The following is an 11,770-nucleotide window of genomic DNA, read 5'->3' on the forward strand; positions in this document are numbered from 1 at the left end:
AGGAGGGGGGGGCGGGAGCTGGGGGAGGGCTTGGGGCCAGGGCGGGGCGCTTAAGGGGTCTCTGAGAGCCGAGCAACCCCTCAGTCCATGAATCTGGCCCCGGGGAAAGAAGAACTAGGGGCGACCCACCGTCCCGCACCTCAGCACAGTGACCATGGACAGGTTAGGAGCCCACGTGGTCTAGGGAGATGTCTCCAGAGCCAAGGCCAGGAGTCCAAGCTCCCCTCCAGGACCAGACATTTCCACCCTGGCACAGGCATGGCAGGGAGGGACGCAGGCTCTGCAGCCTGAGAGCCTGAATTCAGGTCCTGCCCGGGCACTCGGGAGCTTGGGTCACCTTGGGCTAGTCACTTCCCTCTGTCCCCTCCATCTAGCCTCCACCTGGAGATGGGGCTATTGTAAGGACTCAATGCCAGCAAGGGAAGGCGCCGCAAGGTGAACCCACAGAACCCGGCAGCCAGCGCCCTTCGGCTGCAAGCTGGGTCCGAGTCTCCTCCTCTTAGCTGGTTGCCTGGCACAACAGGCCCTGCCAGCGTTGGCTGAATTTGAATTTGTTGAACCGCAAAGTCACACAAACCCCCACAGCCCTGCAGCATCTTCGCAGGGCTACCAACATGATCCTCCCGTCAGTCACCCTGCTGTTTACTATCTCCCTCAGCCCCCGGGTTCGAGGCCCAGAGCCCACCCACCCACAACCAGCCCTCACACAGTTAACGCCTTCCGCCCCCAGTCAGGGAGCTGCTGTGTCCCTGCCTTCAGCAGTCACACTGTCTCAGTCACAGTCACACGTACTCACACTGGGGCCCAGCACCCCCCTCGGGACGCACAGGCTCCTGCATCACCCAGCCTCCCGGCTTTGAGGCACCCTCATCTCCACTTGTACTGTCTCTGTTATGCACCCTTCCCTTTGGGACGTCAGCCTGCTTCTCACACAGGAGCACACTGAGAGAGTCACACCTGCTCTCTCTTCATAAACTGTCTTCTTGGACCTGGACAGGGTGGAACAGAGGAGGAAGGACACCTCAGGTGGTCTTTACAGACCACTGCAGGCACCCACCCACTGCTGACCAGCACCCAGCAGCATAGCACAGTGGCAGAGAGGCAGCCTGAAGACACATCACCTTGGTCCAAATCCTGGAGTGGCCACTTGCTGGACAAGTGTCTCCAGGAAGGTTTTTTAACCTCTCAGTACCTCGGTTTCCTCCTTTATAAACTGGAGATGAGTCTATAAACTGGAGCTGGGTGTGGTGACAAGCACTTGTAGTCCCAAGCTACTCAGGAGGCTGTGGATCGCTTTGAGCCCAGGAGTTTGAGGCTGCAGTGAGCTGTGACTGTGCCATTGCAGTCCAGCCTGGGCAACAGAGCAAGACCCTATCTCTAAAGAAATAAAAATAAATCTATAATGGGAAGGAGCGAGGGATAACAGAGAGGCGTGGCAAAATTTTAGTGGTGATGGAAATGTTTGTCATTTTTGATTGTGGTGATGGGCTTGTGGGTGTATACATACATCAGAACAAAATGTGTGCAGTTTGTTGTACCTCAGTGCAGTTGTAGAGAATTTTTACCCTCCTCCTGGAGTGGTCTGGAGGCTCCCATGAGGTCCTCCATGTGGAGGTGCTCAGCAGAACACCTTAACAGGAAGCAAGCGCGTGGATCGTTCCATGCAGCCTTCAAGTTCACTGGTGGGCCTGCACTGCTCCAGGCACTGGGGAGACAGGTGTGAACCAGCGTAATGCAGGCCCCTGCCTTTGAAGAGCCCCATTGAGAAGGACAACCAGATGTATAAACAGATAAATTAGGGGACAGGGTGACAAGGGACATGGGGCAGCAGGACGAGGAGATAACCCCCAAACACTAGATTTGAAGTTTAACGACTCAGAGATAAAAACCCTGTTCCACCGGACAGCTGGGTCATCTTGACCTTGACCTTCTGTGTCCTCTATAAATAGAATGGTAACAACTACCGTGATTAGTGAGCTGACTATGTGGTAGCTAGTGTTTTTCTTACTCTACCTGTAGCCTCTCCATCTTCCTGTGAGATATGTTATTCCTATCTTACAGATGGGGAAATGGAAGCACAGAGAGGCCAAGACACTTGTTCAAGGTCACACAGCCCGTAAGTGGTAAGGCCAGGACTTGAATCTGAGCAGTCCAGCTACAGAGCCCACATGCTGAGACCACCGTGCCATGCAGTTTTATGGCAGGTGATGCTGATGACAACGATGACACTTTTGACACAGGGCTTTGGTGAGCGCCACATGCATTAATATACGAGAACCTGCTCTGCCAGCTAAAAAGTGCTGGACCCATATGAACTCTGACTTAGGTACAAGTTGGGGGAGAGGGAAGGCTACTCGGAGCAGCATCATAGAACGCCTACTGTTTGCAGACCCTGCGTGAAGCGCTGAGAAACAGAATGAGGAAGGAGTCCCAGCCTCGGCACTCGGGGACTTCCCATGCCCTCAGTGAGATAGACACAAATCATTGCAGTGCAGGTGCCAGTACATGGGTTAGAAGTGGCAGAAGAGGGCCCAGCAGACACCTGGGCCTGAATGCTGCATGAAATCTGCATGACACCTGGGCCTGAATGTTGTGCTAAGGGCCCCTTTCTTGTACCTTCTCTGTGCAGAGGAACAGTCTGTAAAGAACACCTCCCCGGGCGCGGTGGCTCACCCCTGTATTCCCAGCAATTTGGGAGGCTGAGGCCGGAGGATCACTTGCAGCCAGGAGTTCGAGACCAGCCTCAGCAACATAGCGAGATCCCATCTCTTAAAAAAAATTACCAAAAAAAAAAAATATATATATATATATATATATCTGAGTGTGGCCCCAGCTACTCAGGAGGCTGAGTGAGGAGGGAGAATCCCCTGAGCCCAGGAGTTCAAGACTGCAGTGAGCCATCTCAGAGACGGGGTCTTGGTCTGTCGCTGAGGCTGGAGTGCCGTGGTGCGATCTCTTCTCGCTGCAACCTCTGCCTCCCAGGTTCAAGCGATTCTCCTGCCTCAGCCTCCTGAACAGGCACCCGCCACCACGCCCAGCTAATTTTTGTATTTTTAGTAGAGACGATTTCACCATGTTGGCCAGGGTGGTCTTGATCTCCTGACCTCAAGTGATCTGCCCCCTTCAGCCTCCCAAAGTGCTGGGATTACAGGCATGAGCCACCACACCCAGCCTAAAAATTTTTTTTTTAATAAAGAACACCTGCTCCTCTGCCTCCTGCCAGGCTGGATGTAGCAGGCACCTCCTCCAGAAGGCCCACCAGGCTTGGCACTTGCTCCAGGCTCCACAGCATGCACATCTGGCATCGTCATGGCCTGATCATCAATCTAGCACTAGACCGAGTCCAGAGTGTTCAAGGGCCTCCTGCCAGCTCCTAGCACACAGTGGCTGCTCAGGAAGTGCCGCTTGCTAAAGGAATGAATAAATGATTAAAACCCTGCCCATTTCTCTTTCTGAGTCCTGACCAGTTATTGCAGAGATGCCAGGCCCTTCCTAAAGGGTGGAAAGAGTTGGGGAGGGGCTTGTAGCATGAGCCTCTAAGCTTGGAAGCATAGGGCCCCTGAGGGGCACCCCCTCTTGAGGTATCAGAACTGGGAAGAGTCTGAAGCCACACCACCCTGAATGCAGGTGGTCTCATCTGACCTCGGAATTTCAGCGGGGTCGGGTCTGAGGAGCACTTGAATGAGAGAACTGGGAAGGCCCCTGCCCATCTTCGCATTCAGGCCACTGAGAAATAAGGTTCTCCAGCAGAGCTAGGGGTGGGGACGCCCACACCGCTGTAACTCTCCACCCTCCACTCCAGGACAGATCTGAGCCAAGGGAAAAAGAGTGGCCATAGCTGTGGGGAATGGGGATGCTGCCCAAGGTTAGGGGCTTTTTAGACTGTGTGCTCAGAGCTATCCAAGCTCTGAGCATCTTACACCCTGGGTGTGGGGCTCCAGGACACTGGCTGGGGTGAAGAAATACCAAGGAAGTAGTTGGGTTCCATCCCAGGGGCAAACTCACGCCCTCAAGTCCAGAAAGGTGACAGCGATGTTCACTGGGAGCCTCCCCTCCACTGAGAGGGGCCAGCAACACCTGGGCCAGGCAGCTCTGCTTCTCCATACTTGATGGAGAGGAAATGGGGCTCTAAGCTGGAAACCGTCCAAGACCATGCCACAGATGATCTGAGACTCCAAGCCCTACCCCACTCTGCGTGGCCCTCATCAGCTCCCCCATGCCCCTTGCTGCCCCATCCCCTGCCTCCCTGTCTACAGGGCCTTTGGCTGTCCACAAAGCACTTCCTTCCCCTCTGCCTGCCTCACCCTCACAGTCGCCCAGGGAGAAGGCATTGCCATCGTATGTGCCCATTGTACAGACGAGGAAAGTGAGGCTGAGAGAGGGCAAGGGACTAGGCTTCCCGTCAAAGACCACCTGGGTTCAAAGCCCTGCCCTACCATCTACTAGCTCTGTGACCTTAAGCAAATTCCTTAACCTTCCTGAGCCTCCTGTTCCTCCTCTGTAACTTGTAGGAACAATAGTCCCTACCTCACTGGCTTAAAGGAGTTAATTCACCTGAAGTGATAAAGCCTAGAGTGAGCACCCCACAGATGTTGGTCATCACAGTGATGGTTATTATTAACTGCAGGCTCTGCGCGCGCGCGCGCGCGCACACACACACACACACACACACACACACACACGTTGGTCATCGCAGCACACACACACACACACACACACGTTGGTCATCGCAGTGATGGTTATTAACTGCAGGCTGCGGCCTTGGGCCTTGTCCTGTATACAAAGGCGAGGGAAGCGCAGTGTTTGTTTTCCCAAAGCCGATGCATTTTTAGCTCCTCCAGGCTCCAGACAAGGAAGAGGATGTTTGGACGGGGCAGTTTGGACCTACCTGCCTTGCAAGCTGGCTGGAATTGGAGTGAAACCGTAACCGTCCTGGGGTTAGGGGAGCTGGGCCAGATGGGCTGGAAGATGACCCCATCGGGGGTCTGGGCCCCCCCACACCTTGATGCTTGAAGGCTGGCTCTCCCCAGAGAAGGCCCATCCTGACAGCGTCCTTTGCTGCCTGCCTCTTGGGCCTGGAGTGAGCCCGTCATCAGGACAGCCTCCCTTGCAGAGCATTCGCCCTGGGCCAATCGTGCTCTTGAGCTGACAGCCTGAGGAAGGAGGCAGGACAGTGATTACCATTTGACCAGCAAGGAAAGGGAGGCTGGCTGAGCCCTGACCCACTCCTGGTGCTCTGACCTGTTCATCCGGGGGAGGAGAGGAGACTGAGGCTCCGAGAAGCACGCTGGCTTTCCCAGCGCCACCCAGCAAGGAAGCAGCAGTGTCGGGATTTGATCCAAGGCTGTGATGCCGAAGCCCACACCTTTGCCACCTCCTAGCCACACGATGCCTCCCTGTGTGCCTGGATGGCAGCTGCCCAGCCTTCTTCATGCCATGATGCATACGTACAAAATTATACGGACTACATGGAGAGGTTATGCAGGGCTGGAGGCAGTGGGCCCAAGGATTCGGGGGGGTCCCTGGGTCCACCCCCACCCCAGAGACAGAAGCCATTTGCTTGTGGTGGGTCCACAGGTGGGAAATGATGGAATAGGTATGGGTCAGCCAGCCCTTTCCAAATCAGGGCATCCTTTCAGTCGCTTTCTAAGGGTTTGACTGGGGATTCTGGAAGGGTAGAGCTGGGAAGCAGAGACGGACAGGCAGAGAGCAGGCACCCCTCTTGGTGGGGATCCCAGCTTGCTGGAGGAGACTGCTTGTAACTGCAGGAAGCATGGTGGGCCTATCAAAAGAATGGGAAGCCAGCCACGGTATCAAAGTCACAAACAGGCAGGAGCAGTGGCTCACACCCATAATCCCAGCACTTTGGGGGACCAAAGCAGGCGGATCACTTGAGCCCAGGAGTTGGAGTCCAGCATGGGCAACATGGCAAAACTCCATCTCTACAAAAAAAATAGTAATAATACAAAAATCAGCCTGGTGTGGTAGTGTGCACCTGCAGTCCCAGCTACTCAGGAGGCTGAGGCGGGAGGATTGCCTGAGCCAAGGAGGTCGAGGATGCAGTGAGCCGTGATCACACCGCTGCACTCCAGTCTAGGCAACAGAGTGAGACTCTGCTTCAAAAAAAATAAAAGTCACAAACTTTCCACCAGTATTCATAAGAGCAAACTCTGTGTAGCCTTGGCCGTGCAGTTGGGCAGCCGGCTCTACACCTGTAGGTGCAATAAGTCATTTGAGCTGCACGACACGTAGGCACGAGAGGAGCTCTCACCACCCCCATTTCACAAATAGGGAAACCAAGGTCCACAACAGCTCTGCCAAAGTCAGGGATGGCTGAGGGCAGAGCCGAGACTTGAACCCAGGCAGCTCAGTGTCAACATTGTTGCCCTGCACTTCTCTACCCATCTGCCAGGCGGGCAAAGATGAAAACACACCTGCCCGGTTCACTGGGGCCTCACCCTCACTCACCCATAGATTCCCACGGGCTATCTCTGTGCCTTCCTCTTACTGCTGCCGTGAACTGAAAACTGTACTAAAAAAAAAAGTACTTTTAAAAAAGTTAAACACTGTGATTTTATATGTTTCAAACTCATACATCAGCTCACTGAACCACCCAACAATCCAGGGAGAGGAAAATACTTTATCCCCATTTTACAGGCATGAAAACTGAGTCCTGGGCCTGGAGGAACAACGTCCGCAGCCTCGGTGTCGTCGTCTGTAGAATGGGTATCCAGACACAATCTGATTGTGGGGAGTGTGTGCAGGTGTGCATGGCACGCCTCCGGGGTTATCCTCGGGAAGAATTGGCCATTCCACCACCAGCTCGCCTCTCTGGAGCCCCCTGCCCTAGGGGGGCTTACAGGCGAAAGCAGGCAGGCAGGTAGACAGACGGGAAGACCCAGACGACTGTACAAACACCCTGGGGCCGTGGTTATATAAGTCAATAAGCAAACAGGGCAGCTGGCGTGAATGACTAAGAGTCTAATAGGAACCACTGCAGCCATGGGCATAGTACGTGCTCCCCGGGCACAGATGCGCTCTGGCCATGGGGCACGTTCCTGCTGAAGCCACAGAGTTATCATCGATGGTCCCAGGTGGAAGGGGTGTTCCATGGAGGATGGGCCTTCCTCTGCTCCTTCCCCCTTGGGGCACCAGGGGACCTCCCTGTTCTTCCTTGGATAACAACGGTGCTCACCATGCCCCCTCCCAGCTGTGGGACCCTGGGTGAGTGTGATTCTGGAACCTGCCCCATTTGGTGATGGGGTTAATCTAGCAAATGAATGAAGGGGGTTGGCACAAACAGAGCACTCCATTCATGGGAGCTGTGGTTACCCTCCTCTCACTTGGCTGAGGCACCTGAGGGACAAACCTCATTCAGACGCACAATTTGCCTCGGAGGGAAGCAAGCGGCATGGGAAGGATCATACCCCTCTTACAGATGGGAAGACTGAGGCTCAGAGAGGGAAAGTGACTTCTCTAACATCACCGTGTTGGTTAGAGGTGGAGCTGGGTTTGAACTGAAGTCACAGCACTCCCAGGAAAGTGCTCAAAGAGAGGGAAGAATGAATTAAGCCAGAAAGACAGATCCCCCCATCCCACCCACCAGTGTGAGTGAGATATTTTCCCATGTGGGATCTGGTGGGGGCGTGCAGGGAGGGTGAGCGTGCCTGTGTGACGCGGTATGAAGGGCGACTGGGGGGCCTGCGTGCACACAGGCATTGTGGGTGTAAACCAGTGTACACAGGCCCGGGAGGAAGGGAGGACGAAAACACCCCCTGGCAGCCAGCAATGTCCCACTCGGGAGACACCCAGGGCGCCAGCCCCAGGCGAGCAGGCTAGAGACCCCAGGCGCCGGGGCTTCCCTTCCCTGAAGACCACCAGTGGGTGAGGGGAGGATGCACCTCAGCCTCCAAGCCTCATCTCCCTGTCCATCCCCCTCCCCAGCTCCTTCCTGTTTTGATGGAAGGAAAATTTTTCAGCTTTTTCCTTCTTTATTTTTCCAGACGGGTGACTCGCTCGGGAAAGGAATTCCCCCCTCCCCAGACCATCATAACACCTATAGGTCCATGCCATCGAGGCAGGCCCATCCTGTTATGCTGGAATAGGCACGGTTATTTTGGGGTGCCTTACGGGGGTGGTGCCCCAGGGGAGTGGACGTGGGGGTGCTCAACTGCCTTCTTCTAGTCCACGTCCCCCTCCCAGGTTCCTCCCCACCCCCACCCCGTCCTCCCTGCCCGAGTTCTGGGGGGAGGGAAGGAAGCCTGCCAAGCCAGGGTATAAATAACCCAGGTGGTTACTCAGCTCCTGAGAACATGATAACATGAGTCATGACGTGAAATCAACAGGAGCAGCGAGCGCCTGGGCCGCCGCCCCGGCAGGGCAGTGGGCTTCAGGGCGCCACTGCGAGGGGCCCGGGACTGCAGTGGGCAGGGCCCAGGCTGACGGGCGAAGCTGCTGCCCTGTGCCTGGTCCCAGGCAGGCCTCCTCCCAGCTCAGACCCTCGGTTTACTCATCTGGCATACGCGGCGGGGCTGCCTTCCTTCCCCAGGTCCTCCTGCAGCTGGAGAGAGGAAAGGAGGGCGGGGGTGAGCTCTGAACATCCCTGGGGCCTTTGCCTATGCCTGACACACAGTGGTGGACAGAACCAGCCCACTGGAACTTCCAGTCCCCTCTCCCCATTTCCAGGGCAGATGGCCCAAGGGGTTCCCTGAGCCTCAATGGGACTTGCGGGAAGGGAGGAAGGGGGCTTGGACAGGAGCAGGAGGGTCCTGAGCACAGGGACTGCAGAGCCTTCACCCACCAGGGTGGCCCTGAATCCAGGACAATCCGCAGCCTCCTCTGGCGCCCGCTGCAGCGTGGCCTGAAGCGTGGGCACAGAAACAGGACACCCTGGAAGACCTCCGGCCAAGCCAGTGTGACCAGCCCAGGCAGCTTGGCCGGGCTGCTTGGCCCATCTCTGGTGCTCGTAGGCCAGGGGGCAAAAGCCAGCGCCCCTGCATCCTCACCCACGTCCTCGGCTCTGGGCTCATCTCCAGAGCATCACAAGCCTGGACCCCAGGTTGCCATGGCAATGGGTTCTGGAGTCTGTGCAGGCCAAGTCACCCTCTCCTGTCCACCCGCAGCTGCTAGGCCTGGTGGGGGGCAGCAGGGCGATGTGTGGGGGCAGGGCCTGTCCTGGTTGGAGGACAAAGGGCGGGGGGCACAGCTGGTGCTGCTGACCTGGGCTGGGAGCTGGGGCATTATCCTCCACGTGGCCTTCGGCAACTTAGTCTCCCAGCCGAGCCTCAGACTCCTGCCTGGGCAATGGTAGAGGAGGGGAGGATAACGCCTGTCCCGGCTATTATGAGGGGCGCCCTGAAGAGGGCGTGTTATCAGGAGAGCAAAGACCCCTCTTCCTCTGTGAGGCATCGCCCTCTACACCTTTGGCCTTATCAGAACGGCAGCACCCCCAGAGCTCGCACCCCACCTCATCTGCCCCGACCCTTGGCCCAGCTTTCTCTCCAGGTGGGGGGTTCACCGCACCCACCACCCACGACCCCTGCATGCCCAGACAGCTTGGCATGGCTCAGACCCAGCATTCAACGGGCAGCCTGCCCTCTGGCCCCTCACAAACAATGGGGACTCCAGGAATATTGTCCCGCCCGGGCTGAATCAAATGCTCTAAATTTAGTCTCTCTGATGTGTCCTCCGTTTCCTGCCCCTGCTGCCCTCCTTTCAAGGCGATGAGGTCACCCCGGAATTGCCTGCCCCAGCAGCCAGACCCAGGGGGTTTCCAGGCCCAGGACTGCCCTCCTGCTTTTGGGGAACAGGGCTTCATGGGGACCAGGGGACATGGGCCTTCCCTCCTTCCCACCCTGTCCTGCCTTGCCAGGCCCTTGGGCTGCTGGGCCCCATAGCCAGGGCCTGAGGCAACCCTGTCCCAGAGCTGAGGACCCAGGAACATGCCACCAGCCTGGGATGGGGGAGGCCATGGAGGGAGGGAGCAGTGAGCCCCCAGGGAGGAATCTCGAGCTGAAGAACCAGGAGCTCGGGCTTGTTCTGAGAAACTCACAGTCTCAGAGTCACTCATTCAGAAAGACTGAGAGAGCCTGCCGAAGAGCTGGGTACCAGAGACGCGTCTCTGCCCGCTCAGAATTGACAGTCCAGAGGCAAAAAGGACAATCGGCAAGTAAACAGTAAATGAACAAGAAGACCCCAGTTGTGAGAAAATGTTATAAAGCAAATAAATCAGAGAAATGTGATCACAAGCCCTGGGTGGGTGAAGGGTACAAGTTTAGGAAACGAGTCAGGGAATTTGACATTTGAGCTGAGCCTTGGATGACCAGAAACAACTATTGAAAGATCTGGGTGGGGCCAGAGGAGGGGTGAGTGGCAGACGCCCCAGGAGAGAAGAAAGTTGTCCAGGAGGGGCCAGTGCACTGGAGGCAGGGGACAGGGCAGGCACAGGGGCAGGGGGAGGAAGCCAGAGGCACTCCGTCCCCCAGGGTGCTGAGCAGGGGAGCCCCCGACTCAGTTTTACAAAGAGCCGTTGCCACTATGTAGAGATGGAACAGATGGAACAGGGGAGGCCAGGGAGGAGGCTAAAGTCACGAGATCTTGGAACAATAAAAACCAAGTGTCCCAAGTCTTTTGCTCGAAGGCACCTTCAAGATTTGCCTGTTTCAGCCCTGTCATGAGTCTCTGAGGCCCAGAGAGGGCATGTGTCTTGCCCAAGGTCACACAGCGAGTCAGAGCTCTGCTTGGAAAACGTTCGACAGGAGGGAGTCAGGGGTACCTGACCACCTGAGAAGGATGTATCTTTTTAGGAACACCACGTCTGAGATGCTGTCCTCGGCCTAGCTCCTCCCAGCCTGGAGGCTGTGATGTCGCCCCATCCAGGCTTCTGTTGGGGTGGGGGTGAAGCAGCCCAGAGATGCCTAGTTCCTGGGGGGTGGGGGGGTCTGCCCTGTCCCTTCCCTGGTCCCTCCCACGTCCTGCGGGCAGGTGTGCCCGCTTTGGTCCCACCCACAGTCCTCCCCAGCCACAGCCCTCTCCCCCCACTCCTGCCCTGAGCATCTCCCAGAAGCCCCTGCTCTCCTGCCTTGCCAAGAATCCAGGTTTGGCAGGGAGTTGGGGGGGGGACTCTGGAATGTCGCTTTCCGGTGCCAGCACCAGCGTGCCAGCCTCAGCAGAGGCCCCGGGGGCGGACGGGGGATCACCGGATCTCGTCTGGAAGGGGAGGCTGGCAGCCGTGTGCCACCAGAGGAAGGCAGGGCCCTGCCTGCTGAGTCGGATGGGGGACGTCCGGGTGTTGGAGTTGCCTGGGCTCCCTGGCTCCTGACCTGCTCTTTCTACCTGCTGTCCGTCTTGTGCCCAAGCAACAGTGCCCCCAGCCCACCCTTTGGTGCCTCTTGGTTCACACATGGACCTTGTAGAGGCTGGGTAGTGTTCTGGGTTGGGGATTCCTATTAGCCCTTCAGACACTGAGTGTGAGGAAAGGCTTTGGACAGAAACGGATCTAAGTTCAAATCCCATCTCTTCTGGGCCTGTTTGCTCATCTACAAAACAGACAGCGCCCCTGCGTGAGGGCTGGGTGTGAGAATTTATCAAGCTGATACGGACACCCCACCACAAGCCCTTCTCTGCTGGCTCCCTCCCTCCCCCAGCACCCTACATGGTATCACCAAGCCCTGGCCACTCAGGGGAAGCAGAAAGCTTCTTTGCTCTGCCGGCCAGAGGGAGGGCCTGGAAGGGAAGCCCAGGGGAGGTGGAATAGTGGGGAGGCGAGGGG

Source organism: Pongo pygmaeus, chromosome 23 (assembly GCF_028885625.2).
Source record: "Pongo pygmaeus isolate AG05252 chromosome 23, NHGRI_mPonPyg2-v2.0_pri, whole genome shotgun sequence".
Taxonomy (NCBI): Eukaryota; Metazoa; Chordata; class Mammalia; order Primates; family Hominidae; genus Pongo; species Pongo pygmaeus.